The sequence below is a fragment of the Meleagris gallopavo genome, chromosome 7, assembly GCF_000146605.3.
Source record: "Meleagris gallopavo isolate NT-WF06-2002-E0010 breed Aviagen turkey brand Nicholas breeding stock chromosome 7, Turkey_5.1, whole genome shotgun sequence".
Classification (NCBI taxonomy): Eukaryota; Metazoa; Chordata; class Aves; order Galliformes; family Phasianidae; genus Meleagris; species Meleagris gallopavo.
Genome location: NC_015017.2, coordinates 30,096,042 through 30,116,276, shown reverse-complemented (window position 1 = coordinate 30,116,276; position 20,235 = coordinate 30,096,042). Strand labels below are relative to the sequence as shown.

The 20,235-nt window shown below is 38.9% G+C and overlaps 1 protein-coding gene across 7 annotated transcripts in view; it reads right to left on the bottom strand.

Annotated features, from left to right (window-relative positions):
* The window catches only part of MBD5 (methyl-CpG binding domain protein 5), a 76,291-nt gene extending 56,280 nt beyond the window's left edge, over positions 1-20,011 (bottom strand). For 6 of the 7 annotated variants that reach the window (XM_010713994.3, XM_010713996.3, XM_010713990.3 and 3 more), the window contains exon 1: positions 19,885-20,010. The gene's annotated coding sequence lies outside the window, so the exon portion shown is untranslated. Of the gene's footprint in view, positions 1-19,884 lie in introns of all 7 variants that reach the window. The other variant, XM_019617307.2, reaches the window with a different exon arrangement.
* Between the last annotated feature and the right edge of the window lie 224 nt (positions 20,012-20,235).

The following is a 20,235-nucleotide window of genomic DNA, read 5'->3' as shown; positions in this document are numbered from 1 at the left end:
CAGATCTGGAATCTGGAGCAGTACAAGAAATACAGAGAGCTGTTGGAGAGGGTCCAGAAGAGAGCCACAAAAATGATCAGGGGACTGAAGCACCTCCCCTACGAAGACAGGCTGAGGGAGCTGGGCTTGTTCAGCCTGGAGAAAAGAAGGCTGCGGGGTGAACTCATTGCAGCCTTCAGTACCTAAAGGGAGCCTGCAAACAGGAGGGGAGTCAGCTCTTTACAAGGGTAGATAACAGCAGGACAAGGGGAAATAGTTTTAAATTGAGGGAGGGGAGATTTAGGTTGGATGTCAGGGGGAAGTTCTTTATTACAAGAGTGGTGAGGTGCTGGAACAGCTGCCCAGAGAGGCTGTGGATGCCCCGTCCATCCCTGGAGGTGTTCAAGGCCAGGCTGGATGGGGCCCTGGGCAGCCTGGGCTGCTATGCAATGTGGAGGTTGGTGGCCCTGCATGTGGTAAGGGTGTTGGAATTTCATGATCCTTGAGGTCCCTTCCAACCCTGGCCATGGATGCTCTGAAAGAATTTACACAGGGAAGCCACTGCACCACCTGGCATGTAACATGCTGCCTCCTGAAGGCCTCCTCCTTCGCCATCAAGCAACAGTCATCCTTTTGCTTCCTCCATGGAACTCTTTCAAACTGACATTGCTACTAATTAGTGCTACTAATTGTCCAATTCATTCATAAAGTGCCAGGATGGTATTTTAATAATCCCCTGGCACTAGACTCCTAAATCAGAACTCAGTTTCTGTTTCTGGAATTTTAATACTATTTCTGTTAAGGTTAATAGACAATTTCCCACTGAGTTTAATATAACTCACATTGGATCACTACTGAGTCTGTATTTATAATAAAACGCCATACTATTTGAATCTGTTTGATCACTTAAAAGATATCCACTTTATTTATTCACAGATATCAAAATTTTCTAAAAAGTTAGCCTAGAATGATTTCACAGAAAGCTCTGACATGATTCACAGAGTTTGTTTTTCAGCTATGTCCAAAATCCATGGTACTAAGTCATCAAATAGCCCTCTGGCTACGAGAATCATCACTTGCTGCAAGGAACATTAGGACCAAACATATGTACATACTATGAAGCTTTTTAAATGACAAATGTACCAAATGGCATTGGGGAAAAAAACAGCCATCCTGTGAAAAGGTTAATTAACTACTTCTTTATTGCAAGAGTTTTCTGAAGCCCTTTAACTACTTCTTTATTGCAAGAGTTTTCTGAAGCCATAGCCAAAGGGCCAGAGATGAGAAAATGGCCCCAGGAATCTAGCTAACATGGACTTCCTTAATTTTATATAAACAACTTGTATGTGTAAATATATATATTTCACTGATAGGATGTTTTAATGAATTTGCTGATCTGCAAGCTTTATGGTGACCTTTGGCTACTGCTGTATATATGGTGGATATTGCTATATATCAAGTACTGTTCTGTCCACTGCTGCGATCTTAAAACTAATTACCTCTGCTACAGGATTTGACTACATTGAATTTTTCTGAAACTACGTTTTCAACAGCAACTGAAATACAAAAGCATTAATACGGCTGTATATCTATTTATATAAAATTCAAATCCAAGAAAAACTACAAGATGAAACCTTAATTCCAATTGGAGAGCCACAGCAACAATTTAAAATGTATTATCCACAGTAATGTGATTTCATGATAACCTACAAGTACAGTGCACAGAACCAGCCTGAGGTCAGCGAGAAAGCCATTCCTGGAAGAGTTGATCATAAACATCAGATCATGGCTCTGAGTTAATGAGTTTTTCATACTTAGTTTGATATCCCAAAAAAGATACCCAGGGCACATACTTAACATCCACAATCCTTAACAAAACTTGGTATAAAGTTACTGGGGACTCAGTAAGAACCTTTGCAATACAGTGCTAATCACAAAAAAAACAAACAAACAAACAGTAATTGCAAGATCACCGATCACTTTGCACTCAAAGCTTTGACAACAGAAAGGTTTTACTTCTTTTCAATTTGCAGATAACTACAAATAAAAAGCTTTGCATTGTCCAATTCCTATTTAATGCAAAGCTTTGTATTATAGATTTATGTAGGCTCAAGAAAAATGAGTAGCAAAGGCACGTAAGCTGCTTTATTGGTTCATTTTTCAATTTTTATTACGTAAAACAGTAGCAATCATCTTTATTTCAAAAATCTGGTGTTGTTTTTGCTCTGAGCAATTCACCAACGAGAAAGAACGAGGTGGGATCCCAAGCTAGAAGTTAAAGGCACTAGTATATAGTGTGTAGTATATAGCAAAGTGCCAGCTATTCATGCAGTAAATTAAAAAGAGGGAAAAAACATTTTAATAAAAAAATAAAATTTCAGAAAACTGTATCACAGGGAATAACAACTTTGATATCCCCTTGGTTGGCTGAGACAACTGAGTAGCTTCTGGGGGTAAGGAGATGAAAAGAACAGTAGAAATGATCGCCTTAGCAATGCCTCCATGAAAACAACCCCTCCAACACTTCTGCAAACCTAGATGCACTTTTTTTTTTTTTAATCCCAAGTCTGCTCCATAAGTATTATCAGACAAGAAAAAGAGGGGACAGTAAAAGTAAGCACTTAAAATTGTCAGGACTGGTAAATCAGCAATAGGAGCAGGTAAAAACCCACACTTCTAAAATGAAACACACAAACATACTGAAGGATTGAAGAATAGAAAACTACTGCAATGAGAAATAAAATCCATAAAAAGAAAATCAGAGATATAACTGTACAATATAAATTCAAAACATACGGTGCATTAGGTTTCTTGCCTCAAAGAAGTTTTTCATCCAGCAGTCAATCAATGACTGGCTATATTAATGCTGTCATACGCAGACCAAAAGAAGTGTTCCATGCATTACAGCAGCTAACAAATGAATTGTACTGGCTTCAACGTTAGCCAACTTTTCACATCAACAGAGCACACAGAAAGAAAGGAATCAAGAATACAAATTATAGCAGCAGTCAATAGAAAAATTTGCTTTGTTATTACAAGATTATATGTAAAATTTTCTCTAACTTTGAAACCCCAAACTCTTTCAATGTAAAGAAACTTCTAACCTACGATGGGAAAGACTTGAATTGTTTAAGGCCTCCGGTCATTAGCAAGAAGTTAAACACTCCTAATTGCTTTCTAAGTTATCTTAATTTAGTAATTAAATAATCTAAGTGTAATAGCAGTATAGCATTACAATTTTGCATGGATCTCAGAACAGCGAATTACACAATGTCAAATGGTCTCATTTAATGAAAAATTTTTTTCTTTCTTCACAGAAACCACCACATACACCTCCCAGGTTCCTTTTTCATAGCATATTTTGACACTATCTGGATTTAGGCTTAATGCAAGCTAGTTTCTAACCCCTGAAGCTTTGTTTGCTCTTCTGAACTTGCAGAATTCCCTAATTCAGAAGTATGGCCACTGGTAGGAAGGAGCTAAAGGGAGCTTGCACATGACAGACATCATTCCCAAAGAGAGCCCTGAGACAGCCTTTCAAGTAGAACAACTTTTAATCCTACTGAATTAGGCTAGGCTGAAATCGATGGGACAATCAGATCTCTTAGCAGATAAAAAGATTTCTGCTCAAACCAAGCGCTGAGATACTAACAGTGAGCCCAAGCCTAACGACCAAAGCCCATCTTCACCTTCACATAAACTTGTTTTAAAGTTGACAACTGTAAGAGCATATTTTCCAGATTTTGGGAAATGGTTCTCAGTGTCCTGACACCAGACAGTGGTAGAACAGCACGGTCCTGCAAGCAGTCCAAGGCACCTGGTGGCAACACACCCTGGGACTGCGTGGATCATGGTGGCATCAGGTTATGGAAGTGGGTTACAGAATTAATCTGAGTGATAAGCAGTTCAGGGAAAAAGCAAGGAAACACACACAACCTTCCCCCTGTAACAGCCATGTCTTCAAACCGGATTCCATTGGTGCAGCTTTTCTCTTGTGGCTGTGTGCTGTCAGCCCACCACTGCTGTACAAACGGCAGCGGGACGGAAGGAAGCAGTGCAGATGTGGGAACAGTGGGCAGGAACGAAAGCAGCTTTATCCAGAAGAACTGCTGGCTTGAATACCAACAAAATTACAACCCAACTTCCTGTATAACTGAAAAGTTTCCTGCTGCACAGCATCCAAACTTCCTAGTAGCCTCATAACAACTTACATGAAGAATATGTCAATGTGTTCTTCGACACCCTGAATTAGCAGGTATAAGTAACAGCATACAGCTCTCTCCTTGATTCCAGTAGCTACATCTCTTTGAGAATTCTGTTCTTGTATACTTGTGGTGATGTGCCTTAACAAGAAGTTTCAATGCTAGGAAAATGATGGACCTCACACTTGAGTTTAAGCAGAGATGCAGAAAGCAAGCCTGACGTGCTTTCAGAGTACCAACACAAGCACTATCAGCATCCAGAAGTGTCATCATTACATGACCTGCATAACCAAGCCACAGTACCAAGTACAAACATTACCAAAAAAGTCAGAATGCTGTGATTAGGTAATAGTTAGCAGCTCCGGAGTGAAACAACCAAATTGGTCTCTTTTAAGAAGGGATCCAAATAGCATAAACCAGAGTTTTCTGAATGATTTGGCTACAAACATGTCCTCGTGTCCCTACCAAAACCAAAAACCTACTCATGCAGCTAGATCCCCACTGAGTGCAGGAGAGCATAGCTACAAAGCAATATCAGTGCCCTCAGGGTGAGAATTTATTGTAACCATACACAAACCTGTAGGAAATGGGAACATTTAAATGAGGTGTCTGCGACTGCTGCAGCTCAGACCAACTAAGTGTGCTATGGTAAATACAGCCTGTACTTTGGCACGTCCAAGTATTTCAGGCAGCAGATCAAAACAAGCACTTTTAAACAAGCTTTTTCTTTAAATAGACTTCTGGTTTATTCCTTCAGCCTTGCATGAAGAAAACATGAATTCACTGCATAACAGCCATAAAGTATCCTAATACCCAGGAACTATTATTGTTCTACCCACGTACCACAACATTTTCATCAGCATTTTTTCCTCCATGACATAAGTAAGCCGTTTTGTGGCTGAGCTCACCTGACACTACAGAGCAAACTACCATTTCTGCTCTGTCATTTTTATTTGTTGGCTTAGCCCGAATACAAAATCCCACAGTAAACTCTAAATTTGCTGCAAATGAATGGCAGCCTGGGCAGCTGAAACAGGTCTCAAAGGTGGAAACACTGTTTTTATGTGCAAGCATTAAAGAGCAAGTCCTCAAAGCTGTCAGGTTTCACACCGGTTTTCCAAACAATGCTCTACTGAACCTCTGAGTCTTCAAATTTCCTATCTACAGGGCATAAAGCATCTCTGCACAAATTCTGTCAGTGCCTTTGGTATAGAAAGTTTCTGTAGTGTGCTTTCCAGATGTCATTTATGAGGAGAAAACACATAAAGCCAATGAAAAGGATCCCATGCTTATTTTACTGTCTTCTTTCAAATTTTTGTGCCATCAGCAATAGACAGACCACATGGAGTCTGCCACGTATGCAACTGGGTGTGAAGAATCACAGTGACAAGTAGTCTCAGCACACCTTCATAGCAAAGATTTTTTCTGCTCCAAATGCCTATAGACACAGGCAGGGAGTGTCACACTGGAAGGACAGTTCAAGACACATGAGGTTTGGTATGCGAAGGTGCAATGAACAACATTCTCATTGTCAGCCAAGGCTATAGAGTAGCCTCCTTTCAAAACTCACTTTTTGGAACTATAGGAAAATAGTTCACATTATTCTATGATGGAGTTGAGGTCACACACACTGACATCAAGTTTTGCATGAATTTTGAATATCTTTTAGCATTAACTTCTTTGACATTCATGGAATCATCTCAGGTTAAGCTGAATGGCAGTACGTTACATCAGATTGTATTTCAGTAATGGCAACCCTACAAGCTTTGCAAGCAATTCAGGATTTCAGATGTTTTGTGTTATTGCAAAGGCACGATATGTACTTTTATATACAGTAGCAACTGTATCAAAGGCAAAGTTATTCAGTGATTTACAGGCATAGTACTTCAGCACAACTGTCAACTTTGAAACCTATCAATTTGATGTTTTCTTTCTTTTCAGCTGGCATTAGCACAAGAAATTCTGGAAGAGACAGTTTCCAATTTGTACACATTTAAAACCAGTACTGATTGCCTGGGACAGCTGATTTAAAATTGGTACGTTCTCTGTAACTGAGCAAGATCTACAAGAGGACCATAAAGATTCCCTGTACTATTAATTGTTTGATTTGCAGCAGAAAAGGCTCGTCTTCTTTCCAACATAAACAATTTTTTCTTTCTGACTCTCAAATCACCAAAAATACGTAACTGGACTTTGTAGAGAAGCATCTCCTCTCTTTTACATCTCCTGTATGGCCATAAGCACAGATACATAAGGGCTGCAACATGGCAAAGCGTAACAATCCTTTGTGGGGGGAGACAGGGACAGCAGGGTCTGCTGTCTGCTGCTTCTGAGGGACATGAGCATGATGGTGATGAGTTGGTGGTTGGACTTGATGGTGTTAGAAGTTTATTTCAACCTCAATGCTTATACTTAATTCTTTTCGGAGGTACAAAAGACTTCCAAATCTTTCACTTCTCTCTGCTCTCCCATGCTCTCAGACCACTGCTCAGGCCTGAACCTTTACATGCAGCTCAATCTTTGGAAAGCAGAAGCTGCTTCCAACCACCAGAAGCTTTGGAGTGAAGTTGAAGCACCAGGACAGAACAAAATGAGGCGCTGCTCAAAATTACAGCTGAAATCAAATGCTCCAGAGTCCCCCACATCACCCCCAAACAAAATCCTAACCACAGAATGCTGGTTTGAAATACTGACCACAGAAAATTATGACAAAAAGACAGAAAAGGACGTGAGCAAATGACAGAAAGCGGTGACAGTGCTGTACAGAGACATGGACAGACTTCAGATGTGGCAGGGAACAACTTTTTGTCAAAGCATAAAGAAAGCTGTGGGACTGCATCGAGGGCAGAGCAGCTACTTTTCACACATGTGCAACCTCATATGCTCTGTGCAGTTTGGCAGAGGATTGTGTTTTCTAATGTTCTACTCATACATTATCTGAAACTCCTTTTTGTTTCATTTTGTAGTTATTGTATTTTTCGAGTTCATAAGAAAGTGCCAGGGATACTACAGAACTCTGAGCGTAGTTTCTGTTGTTCGGGAGATAGAAAAAAAAAAAAAAAAGGAATAGGCATCTGATTTACTATTGCTGTCTTTTGGTTTAAACAGCGATGCTAAGTGTTCTACTGTTTTGCACAAGAAGTGATAGAGCTATAAAGGTGTATCCTAACAGTTACCAGATAGCTTTCGAGAATATTGATTTTATTTCAAAAGAAACACGTTAAGCTTAAGTAGTTGGCAAAATGAAAAAGCATAGCTGAAGTTACGCTAGGAACAAGAACTCACAGCACATAATGTTAAGGTAAGAGATTTCAGAAGTGCCTATGTAATAGTCAGGTTTCTTAGTTAGGGCTCCTTCTTTTTCCTCAATCTGTTCTGCCAGCCACACCTCCCCTGGCACAGGAACAATTCCTCAGACTGCACAGACTGTCAGCTCAAGTCCATTGCTTCTAACTTAGTAAGTCCATTACTTCTAACACTAGTAATTACCTTGCTTTAGTACTACCTATATTGTGGAAAACTTACAAAGTGCAGCTCGCTCTGGGGATGGATTGCTCAGAGGCCTGCAGCCCAGGTGTGACCTTCCTTCCGCCTCCCTGTCCAGAGCAAATGGAAACACTAATAAGCATGCAGCTTGTCAGCAGCCCTGGCACAAGCTGGGATGTTGTGCATTTAGAACCCATGCCATGCAAGTGTCTATCTATGAAGCAATAGCTGTCGGTGTCCCACCATCACATGCTAAACCCATCATCACGCTAGGGAAACATCCGAATGGGACAGCATTAAGAATGGATCTCCTGGGGAGTCAGAGGGTTTTTGGCACCAGTATGGACTGGTGTACATTAACAGAGTAAATTAACAGACATGCAGGAGGTTTGCTTTCAAAACCTCTAACGCCATTTTTGGAGCTGTATTCACAAACTGCTGAAACGCAGATGAAGAAGCAGTTTGATTCCTGAAAAGGACTGGCCAAAGGGCTCAGATTTCCTATTCTCATCAAAACGTATCCAATGACATAATAACTGAAACCGATCAAAAGATGCGTGTTAAAAAAAATTAAACCTATCTGATCAGGTAGACAGCTAACCACAACATTCTTTAATAAAGAGTGATGAAATGTCAAAGGTAAAAAGCATAGGGCTTTAGAGTTCAACATCTCTATCTGAAACTACTGCAGTCTTGTGTTTGAGGTGGGTCAAGGTTAGATAAAATGCTGGCTCTTCTAATGTTCAAGGATTGCCTACGTATTTCTCTAAAAAAGCTTCTCAAAAAGAATCCTATTACAAACATCTTTAATATTCCACTAAGATATTCTTTTTTTTTTTTCCCTCTTTTTAAAATCCTTTTATTACAGAAAAATAATAATGGAAATGAACAGACATGGCTTCAACATTCAGACGCTGTTCTTTCAGGTTGCCATTGGTACATCATAGTAGATGAATTCAGGGACAGATAAGAAAAAATTAGCTGATATGGAATCTGTAGCCTACAGCTGGTATTACAAAACATGCTGCAAACATATCTAAAGACGTGTCAAATCTAAAAGCAGGTGCAGATATCTCAAATGACATACAGATCCAGAACGTGGCAATGAAGCACACCGTAATCAACACAGCACTGCACTTTATGAAAGTAACAAGAAAGCTTTTCCAGTTGTGCCACCAATTTCCACAAAGCCAGGACCTAACTCAGACTTAATTGCTTATGATCCCTGACTGTACCCTCAAATGCCTCCTTTAAAATTGCCTTTTCATCATTTCTAAATGATCATTTAGTTCAATGCTAAAACATATAGTTCAACTCAAGATTCATCTTTTATGAATTTTTATTTCTACATGAATTGATGATTATATCAGTCCACGGAGTATACTACACTTTTCTCTTTTTCTTTTGGTGACTATATACCGTTATCCTAAATATTCCATGACCCTCAATCTAAGCTAAGGCTTACTGTAAGGAATACAGTCCTCTAGCACAACCCTACTCCAAGAACTGCTCCCTGCGTGTAAGGCAGAGCCTGCAGCCTCCAGTCACCTCTCCTTGTCTTCCTTCATTCAGTCCAGTGCCACCGAGTTCAGATCCTAGGCTGAGCAGTTGAACTGGTTTTAGCTTCTTACACACTTAGTTCAGGATTTAGGAGTGGATCATGGAGGAAGAAGTCAGGCCCTTCTTTTCCTTAAGTCCAAAGTGTAATCCTCCTGACTCACCCCTGACCAGAACCAAACATCACTTACGGCTTCAGCTGCTCCTCCAGGATTGCTCTCAGGGCCCCAGCCAGTCACACCACCTCCCAGAGAAGCTGTGCAAGACCCTGCCTGGAGCACAGTCCCTAAATATGCAGCAGTGCAACCATTTCCCAATGCAGAAGTTTAACTATATATTTGGGGCATCCTTAATAAATGTTTTAGCCTTCAAAAAACTCACAGAATCACAGAATGGCCCGAATTGGAAGGGACCTCAAGGATCATGAATCTCCAACCCCTCTGCCACATGCAGGGCCACCAACCTCCACATTTAATACCAGCCCAGGCTGCCCAGGGTCCCATCCAATCTGGCCTTGAACTCCTCCAGGGATGGATGGGGCATCCACAGCCTCTCTGGGCAGCTGTTCCAGCACCTCACCACTCTCTCTGACTCCCTAAATTCTATTTAATATCTAGCATATTGTTTCCATCAGCAAAACTGGGGATAAAGTAATAAGGCATGTCAGTAGCACAGCTGGAAACTTGGTACACTACACATCAATTTTATACTAGACAGCCATAGCGAAGGTATGCCACACTGTGCTTCTTAGCACTCCATTTAGTGGATCATTTAAAAATAAATGGTTTTCATAAAATTTTTCCAAATTGGCACTACTTCTTGCCAAATACTGAAGGAAGATGCTAAAACGTGCAGTGGAAGGAGATGGAAAAGGCATACCTTGATGTAACAACGGGCAGCAATACAACATTCAATAAAGACATTCAGTAACTACTAATACAGAGAAGCCCATCTCAGTGAAGGGTAGAACTCTATTTATGTTAGATTAAAAGCAATTTCTTACTATAACAGATAATTAAATGTGGAAATGGTTTCCTACGTAAAGCTGTGCGCATGCTAGCATTTCCAGGCAATAAAATGAGATCAGGTAAGTTCTGAGTAGGCAACCTTTAATCTAGGGTCTGCAAGAAGTGCCAAAGGAAGTCAGAAACCTGCCCCCTTCTGGCCTTTGAAATTTTAGATTTCCCTTATTCTCTCTCAGGTAACCAGAGGATCACATACCTGTCTTGGGTAGGAAAGTAAAATAAGCCACGTGGATATACAGATAGAAGAGAAACTACATCCCACTGGAAGGCACTACTCTCATCTTCACACAAAAAGATGCTTTTACAACAAGTAATTCCAGTCTGAAAGCATCTTATCGATTAGCAGCACTTTACTCTTTTGCAGAACTACTTGAATCTGACTTTGTACATTAAGGATGTGCTGGTAGAGCCTGCTTCACTAGGGAAAAGAGAAGCAAAGGGAAAGGCAGCTTTCCCTTCTTCTCCCTGCTTCCCAATGGTGCACTACCCAACGTGATGCACATTTTACATCTCTGGACCTTGCTGCTGGAGCTCCATCAGCTCAGTCACAACACCCATGTTGGCTCACGTGTAATTGTCAGGCAGCTTTTATGCTTTCAAGTGGAATTTTAGCCTGGCATTCCTGCAGTCCAGATCAGAGCTACTCATAGAATGCACAACTTTGTATGTGTAGAAGGGACAATTGTAAAAATCTAATCTGATCTCTGACATAATACAGAGCATCGAACCTCACTGGGAAAAAACAGCTGTGTCAGGACCAGTTATTCTCTCACATGAGAGGATTTCAGGACATTGCATGCTATATGCAAACAGCAGTCTCACACAGGAGTTACAGTGGATGTTTAACTTTGTTATTTCCAGTTGAGCCAAAAAACATCATTTTTTTGTAAAACTTATCAGCGTATCAATGTAAAGGAGTGATCCATTTTGATAGTAGGAGTCTAGAAAGATCCTTCTTATGTCCTAGGCGTGGCAAAATAAACCCAAGCATGTTACTAGGCCTTATGTGCTGCCAAGATGAAATATCAATATCCTGCTCACATTGTGAATACAAAGTTATTTGTTATTTTTAACATCAAACCGACTAAATAAAAACACGTGTGTTTAGTGTTGTATCCCCATCACTCTAAACACACAGGCAGAGATTGAATTAGTTTTGTCATGTGAAACAGCACACATTTGTAGAGATTTGGAAAGATTATTTTAAATCTTTGACCATTGTGGAATCTTAAGGAAAAAAAAGACAAGAAAATGGTCATTTTCATGCATGCACCAGTATTTTATAATAATTACCACTCAAAAGATATTGGAAAGAAGTATGAAGTAAGCAACTCAAACAGAGAAAGACATTTTAGTAACCACTGAATTCTGTATCATCATCTTAAGTAAGGAAGTAAGGTGCCTGGCTCTGTTTTCTCTCAAATCTTTCTAAAAGAAAAAAAAAAACAAAAACCACAGAGGATTTCAAGTATGAGGGCTATCCACAGTCTCACTATCACTCATCACAGACCACCAAATCAGCTAAATACTGGCAATGTTGCATTTTTAAAGTAACATCTCCTATATTACACTCCTTACACTACTAATTTTTGCTTATAAGTTCTACACATTTACTTAGAGTACTAACTTGCTACCGTGGAAGATGCACAGTTTGCAATTGCAGAATACAAATGAATTAGTAACATGGTTTGAAGTGCCTCTCCGCAGAAAAACAGAGCTTCTCTCTGGCATCACTTGTTCTCAATGATTGCTCTTCAAGGATCACAACCATTTTAATAAATACTAACTTTACCAAGGCATGTGCATAAATTTCTGCTGATGTAATGGCTAAAGTCAGTTTATTAAGACTTCTATGCTGTCGGTGGTGTTATAACTATTAGAATGTTATCTGAGCAGAATGATCTCCTGATTAATCTTTCACACTGGTAAATTAATATGTCAGTATCACCTCAGGTAATGCTGAATTCATCACGTTTCCCAGCTAGCAGCAGATAGCTAAACTCCTGCAAGTTAACAGAAATACTGGCATTACGTTTTCATCAGGCAAAGTTTTCTTCCTTTCTCCAGCAGTGAAATTTCATACCACATACAAGGAACTCAAAAACTTCAGCACGATCTCCTGAATACCTGGGCTTTAAAAGTCCATAAAGAGGCCAAACATTGACATGCAATTAATGACCAAGTGCTTTCTCTCCATCCTAAAAAATTATGACTGTCATTTGGAGTTGTTTCTACATTACAGTGCTTTCATTTGGGCAGTACATACCAGAAGGTGTTCTGTTCTGGAAGACACAAACTTTCACATCTATAGAATGAAGAAACCAACTTTGACTAATGCCAGCATCTCCTTGCTGGATTTCCTTTCAGACTATGAAACATTTCTTCTTCAAGAGATACATATACAACAACATCTGAAGCATATGTGTCTTGGGTATTTATTTAATTCCCTACTGTCAGAATACAATATAAACTGAAAGTTACTACATGAGACTTTCATTCAGCACAATGAGCATCTTCCAGCCAGAACACCTACAACTCAGATTATTCCAGGCTGCCATTATGCTTGCTGTCAGCTGTTCATCTGCTACACAATCTATGCTATAAAAAGTCACTTTCTGCCACTCAAACTGGTTGAAATAAAATTAAAGCATAAAGAAAAAAAAGATACATACCTGAATCAGTGTCTACATTATGAACTGTATAAAACTTCTAAGCAAGAATTTGTAGTGTAAGCAAAAAAACAAATTAACTGAGGACAAATTCCATACATTATAATATACAGTATTAGTTTTTTCTCTTTGCCTTTTATTGAAGGCACACCTGTAGTCAGGTTTCCTTCTCAATTTCCTGTTCCTTTTTTCAAAACAGCAATTAAATGAGAACCATTATGTGTCTGCCTTCTCATAAACTATTTTCAAATCATACTTAAGATTCAACAATGAATATTTATGTGTCAATTGTATAAAAATAATAGCATTTGGTTCCCTAAACAACATGCATCTGAAACACATTACAGCTGCTTTGGTAAATTCATGCTGGGATTCATGTCCTGGATAGTTTTATTTCTTGCATAAAGAACCAACATGGAGAAGTTGGTCAAAAAGTTTGTTTTTTTTTAAATGCTACCCTTCAAATTGAAAGTTTAGTTTACCTGTTCTTTCCAGCTCAAGCATGGTTTTTTCCTCTGAATGGCACCTGCTGACTTTCAAACGCTGATGATAAAAATCCAGTGAAAAATTAATGAATCCTCTGAAGTGATGCAATCTTAGTTTGGGAGACTAAAAAGTTAAAATGAACTGTGACCACTACTGAACCAGCTTGGTGAAAATCTTATCTCATTGATAACTCTTTAACTCTATCCTGAAAACTAAGTTAAAAAATCCTGTTTTAAATGACAATTTTGAACCACAGGTTTTCAGAAGAGTATCTCTCTTCTTTAGAGATCCTGCATAAGTTTAAATTTAAAAGCATCGCTAGTTTGAATTTAAAAGCCCTTCACTGAACTGGATTGTTAAGGAGAAGGGACAGAAGATGCTTGTGAGATTCACTCAAATCAGGAGAAATCAATCTATGTAGATGCCCCCCTTTAGCAGAAATATGCTGAAAGAAGTCAGCTACGAGTCTGAAAAATGAAGACACCTTGTTTCAAGACAAACTAGCAAAAAGCAAGAATTAATTTCAAAGCTCTTATTTCTCACAGGAAATAAGCAGCTGCAACTCCAGCTATACTACCTAAATTGCAGAAGCTGGTGGTACGAAGCCAGGTGAGACCTAGGAAAACATTAGTGACACAAAAATTTGGGGTGCAAACCCCAAAACAAGGCTGTACACAAAATGCACTTGGGAGTGCCAGGAGTTCATCACTTTCCAGGCAAGCTGCTGAGTGTTCTCCTGCACTGAAAGGGGCGCAGGAGGTAGGAACCATTCTGCCAGGCCTCTGCTGCAGGGACACTTGTGCCTGGAACATGCAGCCACTGATCAAGATCCAGCTGGCTGATGAAGAACCAGAGCAGAGAAATGCCTCTTTGCTTTTACACTTTTCTTAATCGTTTCTATAGATTTGCACTATGAAAGCAAGCCCTCAAGCCTAAAAGGGATGTGAGTTTATAGTATGGGAAAAATGAAACAAAACAGAATAGCAAAATGGAGATGGGAAAAAAAAACAAAAAACAGAACCAAGACTAAAATCAAACCTCCACAACCTTTCAGGCCAAATTCCTATCAAGAAAAACAGTGGTTTCCTAGGTTTCCACTAACAGCTGAATTTAAGATTTGTTACCCTTGAGTTTCTTTTTCAGCACATCGTTGTTTCAGACTGAATCATGAAAGCAAAATCAAAATTCTGAATATGGTTTGTTGTTACAGTGGAAATGAATAATTCTGTTTATCTTAGATACTATGCTCCAAATGCATTGCTCCTTTAAAGATTTTGTAAAATTCACCAAAAAAATGGCAGCATATCTATCAGCTGTTATTTTAAACACACAGCTCTCGCAGGACAAAGGAAGATGAAGTGACTTAAATTTTCCAAAAACTACAGGAAAATAGAAGGATTATCATTTTTAAAACTATCTAATATCATGGACAGAAAAAATAAAAGAAACCAAAACCTTCTGATGATGTGCAGGTCAGTGGGACTGAATGAAGCTAGCTCTCAGGCAACTAATTCAAAATCCATGGGAATGTACATCTAGTGTTGATAAGAAAAGGTATATAACAAGATGAGTAATAGAACAGCTGTTCTATTAAACTACTGAGAGAGAATAACCTCAGTATCATAAATTTTTGCATTACCTACAGATTTTACGTTGAGATTACAATTAAACCATTGAGTTTGGTTCATTTACTAACAAAAACAATGTCTGAAGATATTTACACGTGTTGGGGTGTTCTCTAGTGCAGTGTTACAAAATGGAAAGCCTTTGCAGTGGGGAGTGTTTGTTTACAGTGCGTTCCAATGAAACACCAGCCTGTATTTGATCTGGAGAGAAGAAAAGGGGATCACTGAAAGCAAACTCACTGCTCTGGTGAAATGTGAAACACTTGGCAAAAATATTCTGCTAAAGCAGAGAATGCCTTATTAAATCAATTATATTTAAAACATACACTACAGTTTGGCTCTAAAATGTACCTAAAAGTAGTGATATTATAGAGTAATAACACATAAATATATTTTTTCAAAAATTTTGTAGAATTAACTTTCAAATTTAGTATGTTTTTTTTTTTCTCCTTCCTTAAATTGATGATAGCTTAATTGCTTTGCATCTTGCATTACAGAAAATAACTTCTACTTTCACAAAAAAACACCATGTCATAATAAAAGATGGAGAGACATGGAGAACCGAATGCTCCCAGAGAAACATCAGGGCTGTGAGAACGACAAATGGGTTCAGTTTTAAGGAAAACTCTGGAAAAGCTGTCCCTCAAATCTGGACCGCAGGCTGCTCCAGAGAGAAAAATGATGCAGCATAACACTGCTCCTTTTCTGTCTTAGAATAATCGCAGACAAAACATTAGTAATGACACAGTTCTAAGAAAAACTATTTAGGGAAGGACTGTGTATGCAACGCATATGTCATATGTTACATGTCATATGTAACGCATATGTCATATGTCATATATTACATACTTCAGCATAATAAAACAGTCTCATAAATTCTGAAGGTTGGATGGTGAGGCCTGGTCTCAGAGTTAAGCAGCTCAGAAAGTTCTCAAAGCCTACATTACATGGCATGCAGCTGGAGATGGCACATGGGACTAAACACACCTATCATTTTATTGCCCAATATGAAATTCTATCAGGCTACGAGAATTTTCCACGTACTGTTTAAAAAGATAAAACCAAGCAACAGATGTAAGCCTCACTCATACTTCTGAAGCTTGCATAACCAGTCTATTTTATTAATGCTGTATTTCTCTGATAAATTTTTGCTCTCTTCTATGTGATTAAAAGAAAAAAAAATGAGGACTTGTAACATGTAATTCTGTTTTCTTTCACATGTTGAAATAAATAGCACAAATCAATAAGTGCCATCTCAGTTTATGGATGAGAAAATCCAGTGTTCATGCTAACACCACTATATGTGCACTAAAAACGCTCATAAATTCCAGACTGTCTTCTACTACACAATCTAAGCTGTTTGAAACATACGGTTCTTGAAATGTACAATTTCAATGCATAATTGCACTCCAGAAAGGACATAATTTGGCAGAAAGTTGCCTGCTGTTCCAGGGTTGTATGAAACTTTCCAGAACAGCACCAGGGGCAGAAGATACACAGAATCACAGAATGGCCCGAATTGGAAGGGACCTCAATGACCATGAATCTCCAACCCCCTGCCACATGCAGGGCCACCAACCTCCACATTTAATGCTAGACCAGGCTGCCCAGGGCCCCATCCAACCTGGCCTTGAACACCTCCAGGGATGGACGGGGCATCCACAGCCTCTCTGGGCAGCTGTTCCAGCACTGCCAGTGCCCACCTGCATGAACGTGCCATGGGGAAACAGGTGCAAATCTGGAGCCAGAATGGTATTGTAATCTGGGAAAGTATGTGAAATTAGGGAAGAATGGTACTGTGCAAGAATGGATAATGAACTTGGAAAAGAAACTAGCTGACATCAGAAATTACTTGAATGAGAAGAAAATAGAGACAAGGCAGACCTACATGACAGAGAGATGGGACGAGAGGTGTGCGGGAAGCTGGGGTATGATAAAAATGGCTCAGTGGGAAGCTAGATACCAAGAAAAATGGAAAAGGAAAGAGGAAAAGAAAAAGCAAGATGCCTAGACCCACAAACCTTCCACTTCCTACACTTCTCATGAAGAGCCATTGCTCTCGCTCTCTTCTTGATGAAAGAATCTTCTTGCAGCAAGTACCCTGGGGATCTGCAGCTCCTGAAACAAACTCAGCAAAGGGCTGGCAAGGAGCTCTTAGAAAATATTTCTGCAGAAGGTTTGGGAGTCACAGACAGGGTCCCTTTTGTCAGAAAACCTGATGCTAAAAAATACATTAAGGAACAAAAGCAAATTCCTAATTCTATCTTCATAGCAAGGTTTGAAAATTATACAGTACAGAAGTTCTGGAACCACACACAGAACAATTAAAAATAACAGATAGCTCCATACTGATTAAATGACACCTATGTAATGCAAGGATTTCCTTCTAAGGGGAAAAATAGCATGTTATCATATAATTAAAGACTGCATGATAATGTGCAAGGTACAGGAGGGTGAACCAAGGTCACTAAGGTTTTGAAGCATTAAGACTGCAAGCACAGTAATGCGTATTAAATACAGAGAGCCCCTACATTTAAAAATAGATCAAATGAAATAGAAACAATGCGTGCATGCACCTACACAGCTGTGATCAGTCTAGTAATGGTAGGCAAAACAAGAACAAAATAAAATCTAAGGTATTTAAAGAAAGGGCTAAATGTTTTTCTTTTCTAGTTTTCTGAGCACTATCCACAGGTACGCATTAAAGCTTCAGGGAAATAAGCAGTAAAACATTAACCTTGCAGACACAGTTTCCCCATCCCAGTTTTTCACACACAAAAAACATTTCTTCTTAACCCAAATGCTAACTTTGCCATTTACTCCCCAGTCTTCCTTTACCAAGTGTGATAGTTCCCCAGTTTAGAACAACTGAAACATATTCAGAGGCTACCCTTAAAGGAAACAGCAGCAACACCACTACAAAATTTAACCTCAGCATCACATAGGTATAAGTAATCTCCCTCAGCTCAGTACTTTCATATGAAAAGGGTCTTCCATTCTGGGGGAAAAAAAAAAAAAAGGAAAGAAAAAAGAACTGCCTTCATTTCTTTCTTAATTTGAGCCTTCCTCGAACAAACAGCTACTGTTTGTATCGTTTGTTTCCTTGTTTTAGGTCATGTAATTCAGTTATGCATGCCACTCTTTTTAACTCTTTCCCATCTGCTGTTCTCTTACTGCTTCATCTAGAAGCTGGGAAACCTAAAATGATTCCAAATCCAATGGAACCAGGGCTGCCTGAGCCCAGACACATCTGCCAGCGTCCACTGCATATGGAGCTGAGTCACATGCTGTTTCAGTGCCCTTGCAGTTAAATGCGGGCTGAAAATCCCACAGTAGATAAAGGAAAAAAGAAGGGGGAGGTTACATACAAATCCTCTGACTTATGTAAAATGATACTCATCAGGAAGTTAAACAGCAATACATTACAAACGCTACAGAAATGAGGTACTTAATATGGAAGCAACATGTACCCTGACCCTGCGTGTCCCAGCCCTGATCCTCTGTCAGGCCAAACTGACACTAACAACACAGTTCCAAGAATTTTCTATTCATGCTGCTTGAAAAATCAGTAATAGAGATCTGCAGAACAAGCTCTTTCCCAGCTGATCCCAGCTGCTCAGACATGCATAAAGGGAGAAAATTAGTTCTGAATGCTGAGCAAACTTTGTAGCAAGTGGCTCAGTTTTCACTCTACTGCATCAGGTGGTGGTGTGCTGCAGGTGAAAAGAGTATCAGTAACATCATGGCATCCTAACAACACAAGATTTATTCTTCAAATAAATAGCCAGTGAGAGCTATTCAAAGTTCAGATTTTGTGAACTAAGTAGCTTATTAATCTCCATCCTCCTATTCAAGAGCATTTCACACATTTCATTTTGAAAAGCCTAAGATGAAGTTGCTCTATTCGTAAGTTCAAAAATGAAGCTGTACCCTCATTTTGGACTTGCCTATTAAAACAAAAAAAAGGCGAATATGTAAATTTCAAGTGAATTAAAGTGCCCCATTAGGAGTTCAATTATATTCTGAAATTACATCTTAATTGGTTTGCTCATAGATGAGCTGTACAGCTAACCAAAAATCTACTACCATATAATCATCCCTAAATTTCAGATATTGCCACACATTAAATTAACAGCAGATAATGACTGGGAAAATTAGCTCTATTGCCACATCAGAAATATTCTCTCTGTGTTACCGCAAGTGTTTATATAGTTAGTTTCATAACAAATAGAATAAAAATCATACAGATAGAACTCTTGCGCGTCTGACATTATATTGGTCACCAGAAGTCCACACACTCAAAATGAATAGTTCAATTAGAGCTCATCTCTCTAACTAATTAAAAAGATGTTACATCTCTAATATCCTACAGAAAACTTTCACAGACTGGCCACTGTTTTATTGTGTGCATTGTCTTTTTTTTTTTAAAGTTCTGCTTAACTTTCATTTTTTGAGAAATAGTCTCCATGCTGAAATACTCTTCAGATTTCAATACATAAGGTGACTGGCTGTGACCAGTATCACACACAGATACTGCCAATGATCTATGGTGCAAAAAAAGCTTCTTGATGAAGAAAGAACAATGAATAACATTACATTGATAACGTATTAAAGGGAGAAATAAATGAGCTAAGGATTCATATTCTTGTAAGTGAACAGTGGAAAAAAACCACGCCTTTCATATAGCTTATTTTTAATATGAGAATAAATAAGCTAAAAAGAAAAAAACTTAAAACTTTCGGAAGCAGAGCCAGAATCCTGTACTCCTGCTGCTGTTTAATTATGGTTAATATGTTATTTTTGAGGACTAAAGCACTACTTATGTACAAATTCACAATACAGACGTTTTACTTACCACTGCTGCCTGAAGGAAATAAACTTCAAAGATCTTGTCTGTAAATGACGTATCCTTCAGTATTTATACCTCCAATGATCACCATCGTCAGTAAGGATCTGAAGAAAAACACCACAAAAAAGTACACCCAGGTTAGCTGCAGCAAGGCTTGGGGTTTTTATATCTTGTGTTTACTTTTTGAGAAGACACAAGGTAAAATTGTGAACTGCATGCAATGCATGAGTTTATTAGGTGCTGTTAAAACCACATAGCCCCACAGCCAGTACATGGGAAGGCATTTATCTAGCTGGGGAGTACAGCAATTCATCCACATCAATATAGTTAAGATGCAATACATCAAATTTAGGAAAT